The following is a 26,945-nucleotide window of genomic DNA, read 5'->3' as shown; positions in this document are numbered from 1 at the left end:
AGAGACGCGAAAAAGTCTCACGCTAAAACTGCGGGTTGTGTGGCCCTGGTGGTTAGCTGGCGACGTGGGTGTCCAGTCCGTCCCCTATCGTAGGGCCTTCTAGTTTAACACGGTTCTGCTCTCGCCTTCCGTTCTCGTTTCTCCCCTCGGAACAGCGTCTGTCTCATGGTGGGAAGGTATGGCATGCATTTAGGCATTTTTGTGTTAGTCTGTGGTACTCCATTTGCTCACTCGTTACTCGTATTACTTTGGTTAATTTAATGTCACCATTTATTCGGAGCTATGTGACATACTACTGAATTTTCTTATCATGTCAGGGTTTTCATGGAAGGTGTTGGATTTGCCTGACACCTTACATGTTGGCACCAACCATATGTAGTGATCACATTAAATATGCTTGTGATTGTCCACTGGAGCAGTCGACTAGTGATCGAAGTCGTTTCCACGGACCTGAGAAAAGTTTTGTTGCCTTCACTGGAGGAACACCATACTGATTATCAAATGTTCAAACTGCTGTGACCAGTACGCTGGGTTTTCAGATCTATACTGTTACGCTTTCTTCTTGATGTCCTGTCCCTTCATTCAACCACACCCTTGCACTGGATCCTATGGATATGTCTTTTAATGATGGATACTATTCGTGGCACTCTCATACCTCGAAATGAGTCACCTTCTTTTAACAGCAAGACTCCAACGTGGTTTTGAAGAGTCTCTCTGCATCTTTTAACTGTTCCTCAGTCTCTGCCCCGCCCTCCGTGCAGCTTCGTCCATGTGATCGTCCGAATTTAAGTCGGAACCGAGCGCAAGTCCTATTAAATATACAGGTATTGGTGCTCTGGAACAGGTGGCCAGTGATGTAAGTCACTTGCAGAGACCAGTGTAAACCTTCATCTCCCTCCACTGTAAGAGGACCATATCATACAGAATATCAGTCACAAGAAAGGGTCCCTTTGTTCTTCCATAAACACCAATACATTATTTTTCTGCTGCAACACGCCAAAACATCGTATGAATGCAGCTTTGCATACTGCCATACATTTTGATTTTCCATCACGACTTTGAGGTCTGTGTCAGGTGCTAAACCAACATTAACTCATTTCGTTCCACTGGATCTCACATAAAGTTGGATATCACATGGTGTAAACTACGCTGCCCACACAACACACAGGATGATTGAAATAAAAGAAGTCATGTCTCTTGTTTACAATAAATGCAGAAGACATCACGATGTATGGAAACTGGAAGAGTTTGCGGCATTGTGGATCGTTTCCAACCAGATCTACATTTAATCTCATCTTTCACAGTGCTCAGGTAGCAGATGTTTAGGTGTTCTGTTTCGAAGAGACTAAAAGCATTAATTTCTTATAGTGTAGCTATGTGTGCTGGCCAATCCCAGAAGCTGTTGTTCTCCACCTGAAACAAGTGGTATCAGTGAACCATTATGCGGTAATAAGCAAGGTACCAGTGGATGGTTTGGGTGCAAAAGACAGCATGGATATGGTACAATTAACTGTATGTACGGCAATAGGCATCACAGTTCATAGTGATTTCAACACTGACCAATTACACTGCAGCACACTTCCCAGTTTCAGTATCACTGCTAAACCACCCCTCCACTGCTTTGGGTATAGCATATACTAGATAGCGAATGTACACCCATGCTCATAAATTAATGATAATGCTGATACATGGTGAAACAACGCTCTGGTGGGCGGTTTGCGGGTTTAAACCACCTCGGGCTATGACCATGCGGTGCCTTTGCCCTGCGGTGGCAGCATTCCATATATGCAGAGGTGTGTTGGTGCATGTCAGAGTATGGTGCAGCGAGTAAGTGTGCAGACGTTTTCAGACGTGCTAATGGTGACTGTGTGTTGAAAATGGCTCAAAGAACACATATTGATGTTATGAGGGGTAGACTACTAGGACGACTGGAGGCTGGTCAAACACAGCAGGTCGTAGCACGGGCCCTCCGTGTGTCACAAAGTGTGATCTCAAGATTATTGTAACGATTCCAGCAGACAGGAAACGTGTCCAGGCGCTACAGTGTACAACAGCACAAGACCGCTAACTCACTGTCAGTGCCAGCAGACACCCACAGCGCACTGCAAGTAGCCTTGCTCTGGACCTTACTGCAGACACTGGAACAGTTGGATGTAATGAACTGCTATATATATTATGACTATTAAGGTAAAGACATTGTTTGTTCTCTATTAAAATCTTTCATTTGCTAACTATCCCTATCAGTAGTTAGTGCCTTCTGTAGTTTGAATCTTTTATTTAGATGGCAGTATTGGCGCTCGCTGTATTGCAGTAGTTCGAGTAAGCAAGATTTTTGTTAGGTAAGCGATTTGTGAAACGTATAGATTAATGTTAGTCAGGGCCATTTTTTTGTAGGGATTTTTGAAAGTCAGATTGCGTTGCGCTAAAAAAAATATGTATTGTGTGTCAGTTTAAGCACAGTCATGTATAATTGTTCTAAGGGGACGTTTCAACAGTCATTTTTGTCGATAGCTATACCGCTTTTGGAATAGAATGTTTAACGTGGATGACGTCCAGATGAAGAGTAATAAGTTTATATATTATTATATAAATGTTTATACAGTGAAGAGCCAAAGAAATTGGTACAGCTGCCTAATATCAGGTAGAGCCCCAGAGAGCACACAGAGCTGCCGCGACACAATTTGTATGGACTCAATTAATGTGTGAAGTAGTGTTGGACGGAACGGACATTGTGAATCCTACTGGGCTGTCCGTAAATCCGTAAGAGTACGGGGGACGGGGGGGAGGGGGGGGGGGTGGAGATCTGTTCTGAACAACATATTGATATTGTTAGGCATTCCAGATATACTCAATAATGTTCATGTCTGGAGAGTTTCGTGGCCAGAGGAAGTGCTTAAATTCAGAACAGTGTTCCTGGAGCCTTTCTGTAGCAGTTCTGGACGTGTGTGGTGTCGCATTGTCCTGTTGGAATTGCCCAAGTCCGTCAGAATGGACAATGGGCAAAAATGGATGCAGGTGGTCAGGCATGATGCTTACGTACATGCCACTTGTCAGAGTCATTTCTAGGTGTATCAGGGATCCCATATCATTCCACCTGCACATACCGCACACAGTAACAGAGCCTCTACTGGCTTGAACAGTCCCCTGCTGATATGAAGGGTCTATGGGTTCATGAGGTTGTCTCCTTTTCCGTACACGTCCATTCGCTCGATACAATTTGAAAAGAGACTCCTCCGTCCAGGCAACATGTATCCAGTTATCAACAGTCCAATGTTATGGTTGAGGGACCCAGGCGTGGAACAGACTTTGTTTCGTGCAGTCATCAAGTGTACACGAGTCGGCCTTCAGCTCTGAAAGCCCACACCGATTATGTTTTCTTGAATGGTTCGCACGCTGACACTTGTTGATGGCCCAGCACTGAAATCTGCAGCAATTTTCAGAAGTGTTGCATTTCCGTCACTTTGAACGATTGTCTTCAGTCATCGTTAGTCCTGTTCTTGCAGAATCTTTTTCCAGCCGCAGCAATGTCGGAAATTTGATGTTTACGGGCTTCCTGATATTCACAGTACTCTCGTTAAATGGTCATACCGGAAAATCCCCACTTCATCGCTACCTCGGTGATACTGTGTCCCATCGCTCGTTCGCCAACTATAACACCACGTTCAGACTCACTTAAATGGTGATAACGTACCATTGTAGCAGCAGTAACCGACCTAAGAAATGTGGCAAGAACTTGTTGAATTATACAAGCATTGCTGACCGCAGCTCGCACCCTGCCTGTTTACATATATCTGTATTTCAATACGTATGCCTATGCCAGTTACATTGGCGCTTCAGTGTACTATAAAATTTACGTATTATTATTAAATTTATACACTACTGGCCATTAAAATTGTTACGCCAAGAAGAAATGCAGATGATAAACAGGTATTAAATGGACAAATATATTATACTAGAACTGAGATGTGATTATATTTTCACGCAATTTGGGTGCATAGATCCTGAGAAATCAATACCCAGAACAACCACCTATGGCCGTAATAACAGCCTTGATACGCCTGGGCATTAAAACAAACAGAGCTTGGATGGCGTGTACAGGTACAGCTGCCCATGCAGCTTCAACACGATACCACAGTTCATCAAGAGAAGTGACTGGCGTATTGTGACGAGCCAGTTGCTCGGCCACCATTGACCAGACGTTTTCAATTGCTGAGAGATCTGGAGAATGTGCTGGCCAGGGCAGCAGTCGAACATATTCTGTATCCAGAAAGGCCCATACAGGACCTGCAACATGCGGTCGTGGATTATCCTGCTGAAATGTAGGGTTTCACCGGTATCGAATGAAGGGTAGAGCCACGGGTCGTAACACATCTGAAATCTAACGTCCACTGTTCAGTGTGCCGTCAATGCTAACAACGGGTGACCAAGGCGTGTAACCAATGGCACCCCATACCATCACACAGGGTGATACGCCAGTATGGCGACGACGAATATACGCTTCCAATGCGCGTTCACCGCGATGTCGCCAAACACGGATGCGACCATCATAATGCTTTAAACGGAACCTGGATTCATCCGAAAAAATGAAGTTTTGCCATTCGCGCACCCAGGGTCGTCGTTGAGTACACCATCGCAGGCAAACGTCCGCATCTGTTGACTCAGTGATCGAGACGTGGCTGCACGATCCGTTAGTCATGCGGATAAGACGCCTGTCATCTCGACTGCAAGTGATACGAGGCCGTTGGGATCCAGCACAGCGTTCCGTATTACCCTCCTGAACCCACCGATTCCATATTCTGCTGGCAGCCATTTGATCTCGACCAACACGAGCAGCAATGTCGCAATACGATAAACCGCAATCGCGATAGGCTGCAATCCGACCTTTATCAAAGTTGGAAACGTGATGGTACGCATTTCTCCTCCTTACAGGAGGCATCACAACAACATTTCACCAGGCAACTCTGGTCAACTGCAGTTCGTGTATGAGAAATCCGTTGCAAACTTTCCTCATGTCAGCACGTTGTAGGTGTCGCCACCGGCGCCAACCTTGTGTGAATGCTTTGAAAAGCTAATCATTTGCATATCATAGCGTCTTCTTGCTGTCGGTTAAATTTTGCGTCTGTAGCGCATCTTCTTCGTGGTGTAGCAATTTTAATGGCCAGTAGTGTATATTATTATTGCCCATCTTTATTTTCCTCCCAGCAGCAGCTACTCATTTGTAGATCAGCACGAGGCTGTTCCCCTGTGCTTCAGTGATAGCTTGCTATCCTATGGGATATTACCCATCCTTCCCTTATAGGGCTATTGGCTAGACTGGCTGGAAAAACTCCCTAATGCTAGACTAATAACTATAATATCCTCTCCACAACCATCTAGTATAACTTGCTATCCTGTTGTTATTACCATACATCTTTCGCATATAGGGCTATGACGACCATATAGATATCCTGTCTACATCCAGGAATTATTGACGAGACTGGCTAGAGCTACCTCTAGGGTTTGATCATTGGCAACTACTCGTCCTCGATTCTCATACTGCACAGCCAGAGGAAAAATCTGATTTTTCCAGCTGATTTTTGAATTTTTCGCCAATAGCAGGAGAAGAGTCACAGTCCACCAGTATTCGAGGTTGGTAATCTTGGATTGTGACGTCACAGTTACATTGCGCCAGCATTCGAAGGATTATTAAATAGACTATAACCTACATTTACATTGCTGCAGAATCTGTTCTCTTGTCTTCCTAACTTCAAAGGCAAAGATCTCAGGTTCTAGTCCTGGCCTGTCACACAGGTTTGATGTCCCAGACGGGAGGCCTGGGGATTTCATAGAGATGGAGGTGTTAGATGCTCCGCCATGGGCTGAGGATTCCTCAGTCGGAAAGAGGTAATTAATTGATCAACTTAATTAATTAGTCAAATAATCTGATGTCAAAAGTGGTGCTGAACGAACTTTGTTTCACTACCACCGTCGTTGGCGTGGCGTGGGGGTAACAGCCCGCGATGTGTTGGATGAGGAGCCAAATGTCACGTTTCAGGGGGGCACGTAAGACGATGCTCGTTGATGTCGTCGTGTTTGTAGTCAGAGAAAAGTGGCGAATTTACCAGTCCTCTATGATGAAGTCGACTTCTGGTCGGGCATTTGCCGTTCGTTGCCTACGACATTTCAGAGTGCGTACACGGTCGATCATAAAAAGGGTGCGTGGACACAATCCCAAAACTTCCGCCAGTTAACATACGACCGCTGTGCCTCCAAGGGATTGCAAGGGTACACGATGTAAACAAAGGATAAAAGTCCTTCACACAGGACGGTCGGGGAAACGAAACTGAGTTCGACGGAATATTTTTGGCTGTCCGTGCATGACCCACGGCCAGACCAAAACTTCCATATGTCGTCGATCCTGTGCAAAACTCTGTGCCGGTAGTGTGGCCGAGCGGTTCTAGGCGCTTTAGTCTGGAACCGCGCAACCGCTACGGTCGCAGGTTCGATTCTTGCCTCGGGCATGAATGTGTGTGATGTCCTTAGGTTAGTTAGGTTTAAGTAGTTCTAAGTTCTAGGGGACTGATGATCTCAGACGTTAAGTCCCATAGTGCTCAGAGCGATTTGCCAAAAATCTGTTCTCGTACAAACATTTTGTCCCGTGCAGGGCAGACATTTTTAGCAGCGTTCTTCTTAACAACGCAGGCATTGCAATATCGAATTTTATATGTATTTCTCTACTTTTACAGTGTCCACACTGACAAGACTGAGGGCTGTTATAACGACGAGACGCTTTACGTGTTGTTTCATTATTTATTCCTCATTACAAAGCAGAACCACCTGAGAGTTATTGGCCGATCTTTTAATCATTGTCGCTTACATTTTCAACTAAGAATTTTGTCAAATGGTTCAAATGGCACTGAGCAGTGTGGGACTTAGCTTCTGAAGTCATCAGTCCCCTAGAACTTAGAACTACTTAAACCTATCTAACCTAAGGACATCACACACATCCATGCCCGAGGCAGGCTTCGAGCCTGCGACCGTAGCGGTAGCGCAGCTCCAGACTGTAGTGCCTAGAACCGCTCGGCCAGCCCGGGCGGCAGATTTTTGTCAAACAGACCAGCCGTCTACCAGGGAACAATGCGGTCGTCAGTCCCCTTTGTGGTCTGATATCCACAGCCCAACAATGTATTTCTGAGGATGAACTATTTCATAAATGCATGCTGACTTATAATCATTCAGGACTTTACAGTGCTTTTCCGAAGACGGTCTAACTTCCATTCATGGCTGCTGGTACTCTCTCTTTCTCGTCGTGGTATTCGAATTATGCAAATTTTCTTGGTATTTGTAGCGTCTTCATATCGAGACTTACTGTTACTCTTAACTATATACACAATCCATTTTGCCTTCAGGATACACATATACAACTGATTATGCATAAAAAATCGTAACGTTGTACGACATATAGGTCACCGGATATGACGTCACAGACATTCATACTCGTAAAAAAATAGCTGTTTTGGTTTTGACGTTTTGCTAGAGTAATGGTGAGTGATCACGTACAGATAAAACCAGTATAGTTAGCGTCTCCCGTCTTCAGCCATACAGATTTTACGTACTTGAAGTCAAATATTTCACACATTAAGTCATTTGCAATGTATTCAGTCTTTTGAAACTATTTTATACATTGAAGTTCCATTCCTTAAAGAATTTGGATAAAAATTATCAGCTGTAAAAAAACGTTGGTAATTATTTGTTGAACGACCCTCGTAAGACGAGCGGATAAGTAGAAAGTTAAAGGCATGTAGTATGAGATGAGAGAGGAGGGAAACCTGTGAGGACATGTTAACAACATGGCGGCCATTTTAGAAGCTGCCATCTTGGGTGTAACGTGTAATTTTCCAAGGGAACCGGTTTATGCTACATAACATACAAATAGAGAATCATCGAGAACAGCAATGGTATCTTTCATTTGATCACGGTTTCATTCATTCTCGAGTTATGTCACATTTTGTACAGAACGAAGCAAACGGCTACAGGAAGTGATCGGCGTGTTCTCCAGCGCGTCATGAAGTTGTGTTATACATTGTTCCACTATCTGTCATTCTCCGTGTAAACTGTATATCCAGGTATGCCCACACATCTAGTCCGTAATGAGGTGGGGCACAATCGTGCTTAAACGAAGTTGGAAATGTCTCGACTATAGACAGCAGTGATGGCAGCACACGTTCAGATAACGGGTTGCTGTTAGTGTACCATGAATGAAAGAAACCTAATACGACAGCTCCGTATTCGACACCGAACCACCACTTTAGATGCGGCAAATTCTTTTGATGGGTCTATCTAGTGACAACTAACAACTGATGAGAAAAGACGATGATACTTTTTGTTCTCTAGAATAGGGAAGTAAAAATTAGTTTTGTCATTAATTTGTGTTGTATAACGTAAGTTATTATCTTGGTACTACTGAAATATCCATCCAATTTGTGATGTCCTTTGAATCCATTAGTATCCTCTTTGAAAACAGTGTATGTTCACAAAACAGTGTAGACAACATGTTGAAGGTACTTCAAAGTAGACAAAGTGGAGGAAAATACGCGACGGATAAAGCAGTAACACATAAAAAGCAGATTAGTGGAGTCAAAGAGGGTATTGCTTGTCAAGAGAAGTCTAATTGTATAGAAGTGATTGATAGACTGTGAGAACTCAGGACCAAAAGAGACTAGCAGCGCCTTAGATGTGTTGCTCCGGAAGGGCGTTCAAAATTAGGATGACAGACATGCGGAAGTTCTCTGTGGAATTGGCGAGGAAAGGAGCACGTGGAAAACACCGACAGGATAATAGGACTTGTGTTAATACGTCAGAAAACAACTGCCATGGACTAGAGGGAGGTATAGAGGCTGATAACTAAGGAGAAGACAGATACTAGAATACATCTAATGAGTAACTCAGGACTACGGATTCAAGAACAACTCCAAAAGGAAGTGGTTGGCTCAAAAGAACTCATGGTGCTCTCGTCAAACCAGTAAGAAAAGTCTGATACCCTGCTGCTTAACCTTTCCCATAAAAAGTTATAGAAAAGTTGGTATTTTAGGATCAACGGTATTATTTATCTAGGAAAACTGGTGTAGCAATGTGAACGCATAGAAATGCCTGGACATGTCTCCTGGAATGAAGCTGATGTCTGAGTTTCAGCAGTTCACCTATCCAACTATTATCACTGTGGAACTTACACTTGGCAGAAAAGCCTTCGTCAAACGCACGAAAAGTTTTACTAGATATGAGAATAGCGTAATATCTCGGCATGGATAAGCCCAGTAAGGTTTCACCCAAGACCTGAGAGCGCGTTAGCGGAGCTAATAAATTTCCAGTCACTGTAGTCATTTCATCTGCAACATAGTTGGTCCATGGACTCAACACGCCGTCTGCAAAGCGTGTATCCCAGCAGTTCGTTCGTATTTGTACTCCATGAAAGAATAAATTCAGTTGTTATCTAACTGATGCAAAAGCACGAGCTTTTGGACGGGATATTTTTTTCTACTCTGGTTGGTTTCCGTAATATTGGCGGAGGTGCAATTAAGGGCTGTCCTCTCCCCTCCTGCCTTCTCCTCCCCCCCCCCCCCCCCCATTTCTACCCTCTCACAATCTCGGTTCACACCTTTTGAAGTTAGGTCTAGTAGATCACATACAAATGAATATTAAATTATACGTTACTTTGTCTGTACAAGGAGTTTATCTTCAGTTGAATAAATAAAATAAACATCTAATATCTCTTCTAGCAGTGGTACGAGTGGTACGTGCTAAAGCCCTAGCCCCGTTTGATATACTTGTTCTCCCACTATCAGTGAAAAAAGCAGCGTCGGGTCGTTAGTACTTGGATGGGTGACCGCAGGGTACAGACACGCAAGTCGCTGAAGTGGAATGTAGTTCAAAGACTTCACCGATGAGCCATACGACGTTACTATAGTTAGTAATGGTATAACATTTTACGAAAATGGATTTGTAATTTGACGCGATCTTAGCAAAAGTAAGAAATGGTTTAACATTTAATTTTTCTTTGGGTTGTGCTTTTCAGTGGCTATAAATTCGAAAGTAACTTGTTGCCGGCACATTTTTGGAAAGTGCTTCTGGCATTGGTGCATAGTGATTTCGAGAAGTAAAGGAAAGCCATTCTGCGTGAAGATTACGTTTGAATGCGCAGACTCCTCCGTTAGAAGCAGGCAATCAGTTGTTTTCCTTAAGTACTGGAAGTTACATGACTTTGTACGGGATTAAAAATATGAACAGCTCGCAAGAGGCCGGCCACTATGGCCGAGCAGTTCTAGACGCTTCAGTCCTGAACCGCACTGCTGTTACGATCGTAGGTTCGAATCCTGCCTCGGGCATGGATGTGTGTGATGTCCTTAGGTTAGTTAGGTTTAAGTAACTCTAAGTCTAGAGGACTGATGACCTCAGATGTTAAGTCCCGTGGTGCTTAGAGCCATTTTTGAGCTCGCAAGATGAACTGGCAGTATAATACGATACAGTTACATTTTTCTCTTAGATGAATGTAGATCAGTTCGATCCAGAAACCATTTACTGAGGAGGATTAAAACTGCATTGGGAACGTACAGTGAAAGTTGAAGTTTCCATTATTTCGTAAATGTTGCACACGCTTTGCTAACATGAAGGCATTTTTCAAAGTTCTGCTGTATCATCAAGATTACGAGTAATGTTGTATAGATTAATAACAGACGTATTCTTTCTGTTTCTTGGAAGTTGAAATCGAGGCGCTCAAGGGGAAGCTTTAGTTTATCTACTTCAAAGATAGCTATCGATTCACGTGAAGTGATCCGTAAGTGACATACTGATAAAGGCTAGCATGAAAGAGAGCACAAGTCAGTTCAGCCACGAGATTTGTTGCACAACAGGACACTTTCCTCCTAGCGATGACAATTCTGTAACAGTTATAGTTGACAGATAAATGCACGAAAAAGCAGCGTTACTAGTTTATATCTACAGTTCGAATCGAGCAAAGTAATTTTTTGTGCAACAAAAAGGAGAAGAAGAAGAACGAGGTATTATTAAGTGCGGACAAGAAGTAGAACAGACAAGAAATTTATCCTCCCATTTCTTTTCCAAAATAAGAGAGTAAAACATGTTAAATGTTTCCGTACGGTCCTGTGGAGAGGCGTTAATGTCTATGGGATAAAACACACGAGTTTTTGTATCTTGTGGCACATTTTACTTTTTCTTCACAAAGTAGTTTCCAACGAAACAAACCAGAAGGGTGTAAAGAATTGTAAAAAAAACTTAATACAGTACGTGTGGGGACATGCTATTAGGTGTACTACGTGTCTGTATTTCAGTCAGGCAGGTTCCAGACTGATATGTATTGATGGAATCCTATAGAAATGTAAATCAAATACGAAGGAGGTTTGCTTGCAAGGTTCTTGTTAGACCAGTTCTTGAGTACTATTTATCCTGATTTAGACTTTTACCAAGTTGGATTACCGGGAGACGTAAGAAAGATTCAAAGTAGAACTGGACGTTCTGTCACAGATTTGTGTAGTCGGCATTAGAGACCCAGGCAATGCTCAATGACTTGGAAGCGGTGACGTTACAAGGTGACGTTCTACATCGGGGTATTTTTTGCCAGAAAATTCCAAGTGCCACCATTTTAAGAATAGCCAAGAAACAGTATAAATCTCACATAATGACCACAATGCGAAGATTACATACATTCGGTATCATACAGATGTATGCGCCCTTTCATCCAGCTTAGTCCCACCAACTGCAGATTGAGTGTGATATGGGGATATGATACTGGTAGACTAAGTATTGTTCTCCACTCGCATACAGTGACTGCGGAGTAGCTGTGTAAGATGTCTGAGGCGTTTCGTTAGATTTTGTCATCTGTAGTACTGATCATAGTGTACACCTAACAGTGGACCTTGTGATTTGTACCGAGTGAACCATAAGAATCAGAAACATCACAGGTTTTATGATCTTGTTATTTTCTTAAATTGTCACCTTGGTGTTTAGAGCGACAGTGTCTTCCGAACATTTCATGTGCGGATTACGCAGTAGTAACTACCCGAACTGATCTTAAGAAATACGTCATCTGATGGTCTTCGTAGGAATAAAGCATCAGTGGTGCACTATATTCGATTACTGTTTCAGTTATGTAGTTTAGTACGACTCAGTCACTGCTCACACCAGCATGATAAAAACATGATTTTAAAGGCAGCTCATGTATAACGATTCCTCTGCCCTTCTGTTGCAGCATGCCTGAGCAGCTGCGTTATCGAACTGCCTGTGCTGGAAGTAACTGGGGTGGGGAGGGGGGCGGAGTGAAACTCATATAAGGATTTCCTGTAACACCTCCTTTATTTGCTGCCGGGCTACTTCGAGTGCTACAAGTTTATCAACCCATCATCTCTATTTTCTACTGGGTGATTTAAACTCTCCAATATCTGTTATGGTTTTTTTGAAAACAGAAGCTTGTTTCAGAGCCCTGTGTTGCAAATGACGATTTCGTGTGGGTACTGCCCTCTTTGAAATGCATTCGGAAAATGTTTTTGGAATTATGCTTGTTTTTCTCTCTTGTTCATAAGGTTGGATGAAGTAAATGATACCATATTTTTTTGTTTCATATAAAACAGAAGCTGGTTTTATGGCAAAGGCTTCTGTGGCGATTTGTTCCTGCCCCAAGACCCGTGTCTGAGCTGCACAATTTAAATGCGTTGTAAGTATGCAGCTCGTATTCCGCGTTTTTTTTTTTTTTTCATCACGCACTTCTTCAAATTTCATGGAAAACTCTATGTTAGCAGCTTTTGACAGTTTTATACCTTTTTATTACGTCTTATCCTCAAATAAGGATATTGTTTCGTGCCACTCAGTAATATTAATGACAGAGTATTGCGCCAGGTAGTTTTGCAGCAAAAATATTATACATCAAAGTGGATATTTGAATATGGGAGTGGTGGTATAGTCTGAACGCACTTCCACTGTACTGAGTGCTACTGCTTTTAGTAAACTGCTGTTATGCGGAATTCGCTAGTATGTCCAATGATAAAAATATGATAGCCTGCATTAGCTGCTTTTAAAATTTTCATTTGAGAGGGAACATGACTACAGTACACTGATTTCTGCTAAAATATATTGTTTGTAGTGGCTGTTAATAACTTGTGGGTACATTTGTTTCACTATTGCTGCATTTTTACCATTGCAAGGAAGAAAACTTTTAGCAATAAGACTACAAAGTATACTCGGTGGCAAGAACCGACTCCGTTCAAAGCAGAAATAAATATTCGATCTGTGACAAAACGTAATAAAACTGAATACCAATCCTGTCAAAAGCTGCTAGGATAGAATTCTCTATCAGATGTGAGAAAGTCCGAGAGACACATGCGAACTAAAATGAAGTAGGTAACATATGCAGCGTGAATATCAATAAAACCGACAAATTGCGGGGACCAAATGGTTCAAATGGCTCTGAGCACTATGCGAGTTATCTTCTGAGGTCATCAGTCCCCGAGAACATATAACTACTTAAACCTAACTAATCTAAGGACACCACACACATCCATGCCCAAGGCCGGATTCGAACCTGCGACCATATCGGTGGCGCGGTTCCAGACTGTAGCGCCTAGAACCGCTCGGTCACTACGGCCGGCTCCAGAATGACAGTTCCTCTAACCACGTGCCATGTGTTCCTTGTGTGTTGCAGATGGAAACGGTCGAGAGGCAGCACGACTGTACTAAATCATGTGTCCTCACAAACACTAAGCACATAACACGACATTTCAAGCCCGTTTGGCCGTTTGTGTGATCAAGGGTCCTTTCAGACAGACGAAAGAGTAGGGAGACGGTGGACTGTGCGTGCACCAGATTTGGAGGACCGAGTTCTATTGGCTATTCATACGAACCCAGCTTAAGCTCCAGGCAAGTGGCCCGCCAACATAGTGTAAGCCAAAGTGTGGTTATGTGCATCCTACATGACAGCCGCTGCTATTCCTATCAACTGGACTCCCATGGAGGTCGCTTTGAAAATCTCTTGTGACGTGGATACAATGCAGCTCTGTACTGTGTTCCGGGACGATTTGTTGTCGTTGCACTGTCCATTTCCGGACACATGTTCACAGAATCTCTTTTCGTCCATGTCCAGTCATGAGCCCGCCCCAACACTTTGGCGGTTTTATTAATGTTCACCTTGTATACTTACAACACATTTAATTCACGAGAAGTAAGAAATGCACATGAGCCCACAAAACAGTATGCGATGAAACCAGCTTCTGTTTTATACGAAACAAACACAAGTATGGAATCATTTACTCAGCGCAGAGCCATGCAAAAATAATGCAGAGCACGAGAAACATATTCACAATGCAGTTCAAACAGTGTAATACAGACAAGAAGTCGTAATCAGGAACAGAATGCGAAGCGATGAAACCAGCGTTATTTCAGATAATTTTTGGGGTTTGACATATGCTATCCCCCCCATGAACCATGGACCTTGCCGTTGGTGGGGAGGCTTGCGTGCCTCAGCGATACAGATGGCCGTACCGTAGGTGCAACCACAACGGAGGGGTATCTGTTGAGAGGCCAGACAAACGTGTGGTTCCTGAAGAGGGGCAGCAGCCTTTTCAGTAGTTGCAGGGGCAACAGTGTAGATGATTGACTGATCTGGCCTTGCAACATTAACCAAAACTGCCTTGCTGTGCTGGTACTGCGAACGGCTGAAAGCAAGGGGAAACTACAGCCGTAATTTTTCCCGAGGACATGCAGCTTTACTGTAGCATGGAGAGCTGCATGAAACCAGTCTCAGGACTGAAGACAACAACAACAACAACATCCACTTGATAACGACCACGTGCTCGAAACTGGAATGATGGGTTTTACAGACAAATAATTTTCTAAAACTCAACTTCCTCACAAGTTAAGGTAGTGTGTCTACAAAAGGCAAAGATCCCAAATTCGAGTCTTGGTCTGCCACACAGTTATAATCTGCTAAGGAAGTTTCATGTCAGAGCACACTCCACTGCTGCGTGTAAATTTCAGTCCAGAAATAATATTATAGTCAAAAGGCGATCACAATGTCATTTACAAAATTTTACACGACTGTGAACCGAAGCTAGGAAAGTTAATCTTCGTTTTCCATTGCGATTTCACTAAAACGTTCCACTCACCAGGCAACCACTTCACTAAAAAACGCAAGTAGGGAGGCGCTTACACTCAGAGGCGTGGAGGCAGTGATGCCAGGTCCAATATTATTATTTTTTTTAAGAAAGTGGAGCTTAAAAATTTCGAAAGATATAGGAAAAATTTCGGAAGTTAGTCTTTATATATAGGGTGTTCCACAAGAGACGCCCGGGAGCGGTCCGCGGCTCGTGCTTTGCTTTTGCCGGCTGTTGCTGCTGAATCTGCCGTTTATCGGACTCCAATACTTTGCGCTTGCCCCTTAAACTGTGCGACTGAGTGTACTAGTGTTTTCTTTTGAGTTTTCTTGTCATGTTTAATAGCTTCCAATATTGTTACTAGACGTCATTATCGCAAATGCGCCGAGTCCGGGGCTTTCCCTGCTCGTATGTCGCTGGGCCGGGTCCTCAGACACAAACACCGTGCGCGTGTCTTCTACACAGTGCGCAAGTGTTCGAGTGTTTTGTTTTGAGTTTCCTTCGAGTTTTAATTCGGTATACACGCAGAATCGACGACAGTTTCTTGTGCTGAACTATACAGAAACAGAATCGTAGGTGAAATGTCGGCTTGAATGTGTACGAAAATTTCCCATTGTGCATGTTTCCAATGATTCGACGATACGCAGATTAGTGAAAAAATTAGAAGAGACTGGACCTATGTCACGCAAACGAAGGCTTAGAGAACCCTAACCGAAAATAAATAGACAAGATAGATGAGGCCTTGGAAAGAAGTCTGAGAAAATCTCTGTGCCGTTGGCACTTCAGACTGCTGTGACAAGAGCATCTATTCATAGAGTTGTGCAGAAACTGAAATTGAAACCATACAAAATAAGGTTAGTGAACCCGCCAGAGTAGCTTCCTGGACTCGGGTAGGCATGCCGGCCCCGGATCGAATCGGCCAGCCTGGATGTGGTTTTTAGGCGGTTTTCTACATCCCGCTAGGTGAATACTGGGCTGGTCTCCACGTTCAGCCTCAGTTACACGACTCGCAGACATTTGAAAACATTCGCACTATTCCATGGCTTACACTAGATGCAAACCGCTGGCGTACAATTCCGTCCCGAGGGGTTTAGGGTGGCGGCAGGAAGGGCATCCGGCCATCCTCTGTAAATTAACACTGCCAAATCAATAGTAACAGGGCCGACCCCTCGTTGAAGCGGGACTAAGGTGCCAAGAAAGACAAACAAAATAATGTTAGTGCATCAACTGAGGATCTCAGATACTGTTGCTCGACGTCATCATTGCAACTGGCTGTTGCACACTGTACACGAAGGGGAGGTTGTTCCTGAGATGCTTTTCCTCTGATGATGCACGGCTGCAATTGTCAAGATGGTGTCAATTCTCAGAATAATCGTCGATGGAGTTCCGAAAATCTTCATGAATTACATCAACAACCTCCTGAAGACGAATTATTGGACCAGTCGCTTTCCACGAGACAGTACATTCTGACTGGTACCTGAACAGTTACTGCATCCATTTTTTTTCTAGAACAAACATCTAACGAAAAGATGTACGGTCATTTTGTGCAGGACAATGCATGGCCACACAACACCAATGCTTCTAAGTGTTTTTGGTGATAGGGTAGCTGAGAGATCTCTTCGTTCTCCAAATCTTAATCCGTGTATTTTTTCTCTTTGGGAATGTTGAAAGACAAGGTGCATACAACCAGTGCCGACACGTTCGAAGAATTGGAAGATAGGGTTCGGCTAGCCATTTCCCAGATTTCGGCAACCAATATTCCTCGAGTGTTTGCTAATCTATTCACATGTCAGGTAGCTCTTACCACAGAGGGACCTCGTTTTGAGCACCTGCTGTAAATAAAGGTACGCCGCAGTTAATCAGATGGCAACGTTGTTTATGCTCAGCTCATGGGACGCGCACGCGCAGCCGACTACCGGCAGGTTACCGTCAGTGTGTCGGGCGCGGCGGCAGCCCGCGGATGCGGTGGCCGTTCTGCCCGAACCGCGGACCCCTCCCAGGCGTCTTTCGTCAGACACCCAACTTAAAAAAACAAAAACAAAAAAACGTGACTTACAATGATCTATCAACATTTTCTTCTTAAATAAATACTTCCAAGAATAGAAAAATTCTGTATACAAACGATTGGTATGTTTTTTTACTATCACAAAATTTGTGATTCAGAAATTATTAATGGATCATAACAACACGACACTTATCAATGAAATAATGTAAATTGTAAACTTCTTGAGCGAGGAAGAAATCAAAACGAAATAGAGCTTTGCATGTAGATCCTACAAACTTCTTTTTTCAACAGACACTTCATGTTAGTGTGCTACAGCTGACAGAGCACACTTTTGTTTTCCCTTCTTTTGACCTAGTTGCTTCTAACGCCTCTTCATTTTCCACCTAACTTTCCATTTGCCTCTTCCTCCACTAACTCTGTATCACTGTCATGTTTACTTTTATAATTTTGATCAAGATCTGAGTCACTGTTGCAGCTGACCTCACACTCTGCTTCATCAAGCATTGACATGCATCGAGTTTAAGGCCGGATACTTTTACTTCATTACGAGAAGTTAACGCCCTTCAGTATAGGGCAGAAAAAAGTTCTTCCTTAAATTTCATACTCGATATGTTATGGCCAGTCTGTTCCCAGCTGAAATAAATTTGGCGCACGGTCACAAAATATAAAAGAATTAAGATGATAATTATACTACAGGAACTGTTATAAAATGAAACTATGTGTAAGAAATATTCCAGTTCAACAGATCAAAGTCTGCTCTGTTAGTCACTTTTGTAATTACATCTGTAGCAGTTTAGCTGTCGATATGAACTGCCTCTTATTGAAAAAAATTAATGATAAGTTCCACTTTTTGTATGGTTTACGTGTTAAACGTTCGCGTTTGTCATCCTGGAGATTTGCGCTCTGCGGTGCTATGCTCTCTTGTCACGGCCGATTCGCGCGATAAACGCTGTTACAAGCCGTTCCTCACGAGGCGAAAATGAGCAACTTAAACAATTTTTTTAAATACTCGTAGTGCATCTTAGCATTCCTTTCGTTGTATTCTGTGGCGATTTTAAAAAAAAAAATTATATTTTGATTAGATTATTATTCTCTTGTGAAGATTCAGAAATCTGTTGTGAGTTTTGCACCACCTGTTGGCGGGAAGAACAAGACTTTTCAGAATCTTAAGTAATGTCTGTGATAATTTGTCACCTGAAATCGTCTGCAGAAGGCGTAGCGTTCTCAAGATTAAGAACAGAGTTCGCATTGCCACTTAATGTATTTGTGTCGTGATCATGTTCGATCATGACGGTTATGAGACAGAAACTACGAACAGGGAAACCTAAGGGACCAGACAGAACTGGAAATTTTCGTTGCTATACTACACCACACGTTAAAAGAAGTTGGACTTACATCACAAACAAGGTAAATAGGAATGCACCTTTTTCCTTAACTACGACGTTTGCGGACATGCAGTCGGTCCCTGGTAGCTGTATGAAAACTATAAAAACACCGTTATTTCTATTGCTATTAATAGGAGATGGATAGCACCTTAGTCAGTATTGCTAACAATAGGCTCCGTACAATTTCAATTTTCTATCTATCCGCCGTCTTTAAAAAATATCACGACTGTGTTCACAGAAGAGGATTACAATTCTTCAGCTGTCAAAAAATAAGAAACACAAAATATCACTATCGATAAAATTTATGAACAATTCGTATTCCGATCCGTGGCGCGTAAGGTATTGTTTGAAATATCAGGTGGTCGCTGCTCAGCGACGATCTAAGAAATTTTTACACAGGTGGGTATTATGAACCTGCACCGTTAGATTATCGAATGTAAGTTTATTTAAGCTATGTAAACAGATACTAATATTAGACTGCCTCCCATGGGGAGGGGTGGAATTCCGGAGGTATTACTTCCGTCCTCATGTCACTCGTAATATTAGTGGCTTTTAACACATGTCTATTGCTGAAATTGAGTAGTCATATAGTATTATACACTTGACGTTTCATAAAGTTACCATACTAGAGAAAACATTCATTGTTAAGATCATTAGAAAAATTGTCTTTGTGCAGGTCATCTGCATCTGTGTTTTGGTAACAGGGTTTCTTAACATCTACAACAACACTGGAAGTATTACTATTCACAATAAAGAGCTATATACATTAGAGGCATTGTCGCAGAAAAAAATACATACACATAGAAGTACCTATATAGTCCTAAAATGCTACAAACTATGAAACTGACATGACACTTTCATTATTCTTTCACACGGTTTCCAAATTTTCAATGTCGCTACAAGCTCGATAGGTTCGTGTTTATTTCATCGCAATATTCTTTCTTATTTTGCACACATTGTACATTGGTTTGTGGATCACACTGTGTCGTCGAATTGTTTGTCAGTAATCGCTCACGATGGGAGTCGCTTTTCTACCACTTCACTGAATGGAATTTGCCATTCTGCATCAACTCATGGAATATGGAACATAAATAGAGAATACTCTGCATTAGTATTACTTAAAATTATCGGTTTAATTACAATGGGTTCAGGGAGGGTAAGGATCATTTCTTTCTTTCTTTTCGCAATGATTTCTGCTCTTGTTTATGACAGCGGTCCAGTCAAATATCAACTTCGTTCTGACCGTGACCGAAATTTATTCTAGTTGTGACCATATTATTATTTGCTTAATACGAATCGTTCTCTTTCAGTCTCTAAAATATGATGATTGCTATGTACATGTAGAACAATGTCCTTCAAAGTAGTATGAAGTCTCAGTTATTGCCGGAGCGAGCTACGCGGAACCGGCCATTAAAGTTACAAATATCCATTATTTCGTCATATGCCGCTGCGCGGCAATGTTGACAGACCAACACCGGCCAGTATCGCCAGTATCGTAAATTGGGTGTGTGTTGTGTTGTCCGCCGACAACGTGCTGCGTTTAAGGAACGTTGTTTGAGAATTGCTACTGTTGCTTCACCGAGGAAGCCTGCACGAAGTCATCTGGTCGTACCACTCGCCAACTGCCCGTAAAGGACTCACAGGTAAGTGATAAGTTATTTTGCTGGCTTGCGAGGGCTGCATGGCGAACGATACTTATTCACTGACCGTTTGGACACGTTAAAATGAAACTGATACACACAAGGTGTGATTTAAAGAGTCGTGACACACACTCAGTTTTCGACGCGTTAGCCTCCGACTCCACTCGCATGCTAATTTCACGTGAGCGCAATGAATATTGAGTGCTGTTCATATCGTCACTGTCACCTGCTTTAGGGATTAATTTCTGTTTTCCCTCCGCCACCTCGCGTTGTCTGTCTGTCAGCAGTATTACGTTAGCTACACGCCGTCTGCAAAGCGGTTCGTCTGTCCTTTGCTTGTGACGTCAGGTCACGTGCTTGGTTTGTCAAGTACGGGAGTTGGACTCGCCTAACAAACGACTGCGAACTGAAGCGGAGAAGACAAGATGGAAGACGGGCTCACTAAACAACTGAATTGGCACACAACATTTTACATGTAACACGACGCCATATTTGCACATTGTAATCAGGACTCAACAACGAGATTTAGGCACTACGTTGCAAATCGTACTAAATTTTGACTAAAAAAATTATTTTAAGCTGATTTTTTAAATTTGTAGATGGAAATAAAAGGAAGAATGGTAATGTAGCTCAAAAGACAACTGTACTACTGAAGCATCAAAACTGCATGTGAAATCTTTTTCCTAACTTACGTTAGATGTCTTGAAAGTCGGCAACTGGATATAAAATTTCTCCGTTTTCCACCGTCGACTCGTCTTTTCTCTTTGGAATTTTCGTCCACAATTTTATCTAAACGCGTAGTGTGCACATGAAAAATAAATATATTGTTATTTACATCTATATTAGCAGCAGACACAAGAGGACTGATTTTCGTGATTTCAGTCAAGTCCTTGTTCGGGCGCCAAGTGTGTTTTTTTTTTTTTTAAAAAAATATATTTTGATTAGATTATTATTCTCTTGTGAAGATTCAGAAATCTGTTGTGAGTTTTCCACCACTTCTTGGCGGGAAGAACAAAGACTTTTCTAAAACGTAAGTACTGTATGTGATAGTTTGTCACCTGAAATCGTTTGCAGAAAGCGTAGCGTTCTCAAGATTAAGAACAGAGTTCGCATTGCCACTTAATTTATTTGGGTCGTGATCATGTTCCATCACGACCGGTTATGAGACAGCAACTACGAACAGAGAAACCTAAGGGACCAACAGAACTGGAAATTTTCTTTGCTATACTACACCACACATTAAAAGAAGTTGGATTTAAATCACAAACAAGGTAAATAGCAATGCGCCTTCTGCATTAACTATGACGTTTGCCGACATGCAGTCGATCCCTGGTAGCTGTACGAAAACTATAAAAACACTGTTATTTCTGTAGCTATTGGTAGGAGATAGATAGCATAGAAATACTTTAAGTAATAAGCAGGCACTACTGCATTTGAGAGCACAATAACTTATTTAATTACCTTAGTCACTATTGCTAACAACAGGTTCCGTACAGTTTCGATTTTCTATCTTTTCCGACTGTTTCCTTAAAAGAACATAACATCTTCGATATTTCATCTTAAATGCGCACACAAATTCTTACATAACACTGAACAACTAATTACTGATTGCGGAGCACGCGATATACGCGTCCGCCGTCTTTAAGAAATATCACGATTGTGTTAACAGAAGAACATTACAATTCTTCAGATGTCAAAAAATAAGGAACACAAAATATCACTATCGATAAAATTTATCAACAATTCGTATTCCGCGCCGTGGCGAGTAAGGTATTTTTTGAAGTATCAGGTGGTCGCTGCTCAGCGACGATCTAAGAAATTTTTACACAGGTGGGTGTTATGAACCCGCATGGTTAGATTATCGAATGCAAGTTTATTTAAGCTATCGAAAAAGATACTAATATTACAATTCTTCCTGCATAAAAATTTCAAGATTGGTTTGGACATGTTGTGTTGAAACATGCCCTTGTGAGATCTGCAGCCTACAGTATTACAAACATTAAAATTAAACAAAAACAAATTCCAGTCAACATGACATCACCATACCAGTTACAAGGAACGTTTGAACTTATGGTCAGCTTTCCAGAATCCAGCCGGATCTGTGCTCTTCGATCTTACCTCTGTATTTCTCTATAGCCTCCATTCAATGTCAATTTCTTGAATGTCATTTTTTATTGATCTTTGAAAGTTTGATGCAAGGCTGGAGATAGTCGGAATGCTCTTACCTCTAAAGCAAATTGTGTCAAGTGCCTACAAATATTTTAGAACATTTTCACTGAAGGGAAACCGTTTGAATATCAGTTGAGCACTCTCAGTCAAAAAGTGTAAGCAATCGAAGTTTAAAGTTCTTCAGTTGGTTACAAGTCAGACCTGTATTTTTATTAATTTTCAACGAAGTCTTTTCTCCTTATTACAGTTCAAGACTTTACAGTGAGTGGGATATCGATACTAAACTTCTTTCAAGGGGGTTGATTCTAGATAATTTTGCTTCATGTAACAGTCTAATACCAATTTCAATGTTGCCTCAACGTCACGATACGTGGTGTAGATTTCAGGAGACTCTGATTGCAGAGTAATATTAAGTGTGTTGAAGATAGGCAACACAAAATCCAAAAGGAATAAGAAAGAGTCTTTAAGTATTATCATTTAATTTCTGCATATTTGTGTCGCTGTAGTGAGCCCCAGCATCAATACAAACAGTTTCAGAGAATCATATTGCTCAGGAAGCCTGGATGCAATCATATGTAAAGAGAACCAGTGTGTCTCTCTGGGATGAAGTAATTCTTCCAGTTTCACTTTTGCAAAGCTCTGGAGATCTTTCAGTTTACCAATGCGTTTATGGCTGCACTGGAAATAATTACACACATCTCTCGCTAGGTCTTCTATGATTCTAGGAAAGATGAAGAAAGAGTAGGAAGCTCATAGCACAAGTGAATGGCAAATGCATTTCATCACGAACAGGTCTGGAGTATGTTGCTTAAACCAAGCGAATAAGGAATGACAGATCCGTAACACAGCATTCGCTGCATCCGCTGCTAAATCAGTCATAAAACTTCCTGGCAGATTAAAACTGTGTGCCCGACCGAGACTCGAGCTCGGGACCTTTGCCTTTCGCGGGCAAGTGCTCTACCAACTGAGCTACCGAAGCACGACTCACGGCCGGTACTCACAGCTTTACTTCTGCCAGTATCCGTCTCCTACCTTCCAAATCTCATTCTGGAAATCAGTCATATTTTCTTTGTAAGGAATATTATTTTCACAGAAGAACTGGACAATCTCCTAATGTAACTTACTACTAGTAGTATCAGGAACTGGAATCAGTACTAGAAAGGCTAAGTTCTTTCGTTTCCTTCAGTTTGAACACTTAATGCCAAACACAAATATTTTGTGCAACTCTTATCTGTTGGTTCATCAATAATAAAAATAAACTTATTTGTCTTAGAAGTTTCACGAAACTTGTCTTCCCTGTAACATTATTTATGATTCTAGATACTTTGGTCTTGCTACAATGAGTATGTTTTGCAACTTGTGAATCAGGTCACACTGCTAGGAAGAATTTCGGTAAATGTTCAGTAACTCGAAGTGATAAATTATGCTCTGCCATGAAACTAGCAAAGAGAACTTCATTGGTCTTACCTATATCATGCAATCTTGGGTTGCCACTAACTGATGACATATCGGTAAGTTTAGGTTGCCACAATTAATTACATGCTTCTTACCACTCATGTGCTTCACTATATCACTTTTCCCAGATGTAATTTTTAGATCACAATCACATGCACAGCAGTAGGCATTATAGGACCTTCCTTGCTGCTTCTGAGCCAACCACTAAACGCTGTTCCGTTTTCCCATTAGGGATTGTATTTTGTGGCATATATTAACTTTTTGGGCGCTGTCACCGCAGATTCAGAATCTGACTTCGAACTCATATCTTTACAAGCACAGCACTCCACTACTTTGCACAAGCTTATAGTGTCACGGGACAACAGTCATGAACTGCCCGGTCCCTTGCACGCCCTCTGTTGCTCGATGCTCCGTTGTTGAAACGGCGAAACTAGAATTCATCAGCTGGGAAGCGTTTGTTTTTAATGACTTCGCTGGTCCTTGCGTCCAAACAATACTGTAATGATACAGCAGTAGTAACTCTTAACGCAATGGTTCGTTGTGATGGGAATTGATAGTTATATGTTACGCAGCAACCTACACTATCAACGAAGGAAGATCGAATAAAATTTCGGAAGGTTCACTCAAAGTTTCAGGAAGATCGAAAAATTTTGGAAGATTTACATATAATTTCATATCTCTTGGAATAACTAAAAAAATCGGAAAATCTTCCGAAAATTCGGAGGTTTGTACACGTGGAAGAGCTCAGGAGACACTGGAAGGTGTAAGATTGATTATGTAATGGTCACACACAGATTTGGGAACCAGGTTTAAGTTGTAAGACGTTTCCAGGGGCAGATGTGGACTCCTACCACAATTTATTGGTTATTATCTGTAGATTAATACTTAAGAAATTGGAGAAAAGTAGGAAATTAAGGAGATGGGATCTGGTTAATATGCAACGGTTGATAGAACACGATGAAGGAGTACAGTAGAAGATTAATGTGTAGCTTTAAGAGATGAAATACTGAGGCCAGCACAGGATCAAAGAGGTAAAAAGACAAGACATATTAGAAATTCTTAGATAGCACAAGAGATACTGAATTTAATGAATGAAAGGACATAATTTAAAAATGCAGCAAATGAAGCAGGCGAAAGAGAATACAAATGTTTAAAAAATGAAACTATGAGTGCAAAATTGCTAAACAGGAATGACTAGAGGACAAATGTAAGGATTTAGAAGTATATTTCACTAGGGGAAAGACAGTTAATTCCCACAGGAAAATTAAAAAGACATTAGGGGAAACTAGAAGCAGCTGTATGAATATCAAGAGCTCAGATGGTAAACCAGACCCGAGCAAGAGTCGAGGGGCATGAACGGGAGGCTGTGGTTGAAAAGGGAGTGAGAGAGGATTGCAGCCTATCTCCGATGTTATTCAATATGTACAATTAACAAGCAGTAAAGGAAACCAAAGAAATATCTGGAGTAAGGAATTAAAGTTCAGGGAGAATAAATAAAAACTTTGAGGTTTTCGGATGACTCTAATCCTGTCAAAGACAGCAAAGGACTTGGAAGAGCAGTTGAACGAAATTCACATTGTCTTGAAAGGAGAATATTAGATGATGAAGTTCAACAAAGGCAAAACAACGATAATGGAATGTATTCGAAGCTAAGAGAATCAGATTACGAAACGAGACACTTAAAGTAGTAGATGGGTTTTGCTCTTTGGACAGCAAAACATCTGATGATGGCTGCAGTAGAGAGGATATAAAATGTAGACTGGCAATGACATGAAAATCATTTCTGAAAAGAGAATTTTGTTAAGATCAAATGTAAATTTAAATGTTAGGAAGTCTTTTCTGAAGGTACTTGTCTGGCGTGCCGGCATGTATGGAAGTTAAACACAAACGATTAACAGTTTAAATAAAAGAGAATAGAAGCTTTTGAATAATACCATAAAATACTGCCGAAGATTAGGTGATGAAGTGTTGGATAGAACTGGGGAGACAAGAAATTTACGGCACAACTTTAACAAAATAAGGGATCGGTTCATAGGACACATTAAGGGGTCACCAGTTTACTGCTTTGGGGAAGGTGTGGGGAGGGGGGGGGGGGGGGTAACAATCATAGAGGGATACCAAGAAATGAATACGGTAAGTAGATTCAGAAAAATGTAGGTTGCAGTGGTTATATGGAGACGAAGAGGCTTGCACAGGATAGAGTAGGCCTGATAGCTGCGTCAGACCAGTCTTCGGACTGAAGACAAGAACATCAACTAAAGCACTGTGTTAGATTTTAAACAAGAATAACAACTTTTAAAGCTGATTTACATCAATCATCTGTATGAGAGACGTGCTGACGACGCTGTGTCCGCCCCTCTACAGCTTCCGTGACACGTCGGAAAGCGACAGCGGCTGACGCGGCTTTGTGAAGCCATCACGTACGATTTGTTTCAGAAAGACAATTGTCTAACTACAAACTCATAAAAACTGGTTACAATATTTGTCATTTTAGTGCGGAATGGTCTGTATTACAACTAAAAATTTAATATACAATAAAAATTAACTTCCAACACAAATCGAAATCATTATATTTGTTTGAGAACTGCTATATACTGTGTGTGTGTGTGTGTGTGTGTGTAGTTTTGCAATGCGTGCGTTTGTGTGTGTTTCACAGAAGTTAAATGTAAATCACAGTGAGTTAAAAAGAATTACTGCAATCAAAGACTAATCCTACACTATCGTGTAAATGGTCTGTCTGTTGTCATATTTTTCATTTTCAACGAGAATTATAGTGTAAACTAACTCGTTCGACATTGCAGTGAGAGAATGCATTTATAATCCATGGAACAAGCAAACAACTAACCATCTTCTTCGAATAACTTTAGAGAATGCTCACCAGAAACGTCGGAAACCACCAATACCTCCACCATTAACCCTACCTGTCAATTTAAGACATTTTCCAGTTTGTGCTTTGAAAATGACATTTCGGAATTTTTATGCGGCAGCGTTCTCGTGAGCTATTAGAGCATAGTGTACCATGGGAAAAGCTCAAATTTCGGAACTGACTAGCTGGCTGCTTCTCCTTGGGCAATATGCTGAAAGTTATAGCTTTGTCACGTATAACATGTGAATATCTGCATACCTCTCACGATACAAAAACAAATGAGTGAAAGCT

Source organism: Schistocerca gregaria, chromosome 3 (assembly GCF_023897955.1).
Source record: "Schistocerca gregaria isolate iqSchGreg1 chromosome 3, iqSchGreg1.2, whole genome shotgun sequence".
NCBI classification, from domain to species: domain Eukaryota; kingdom Metazoa; phylum Arthropoda; class Insecta; order Orthoptera; family Acrididae; genus Schistocerca; species Schistocerca gregaria.
The sequence above is the reverse complement of the archived record's forward strand: the minus strand, read 5'-3'. Positions refer to the sequence as shown.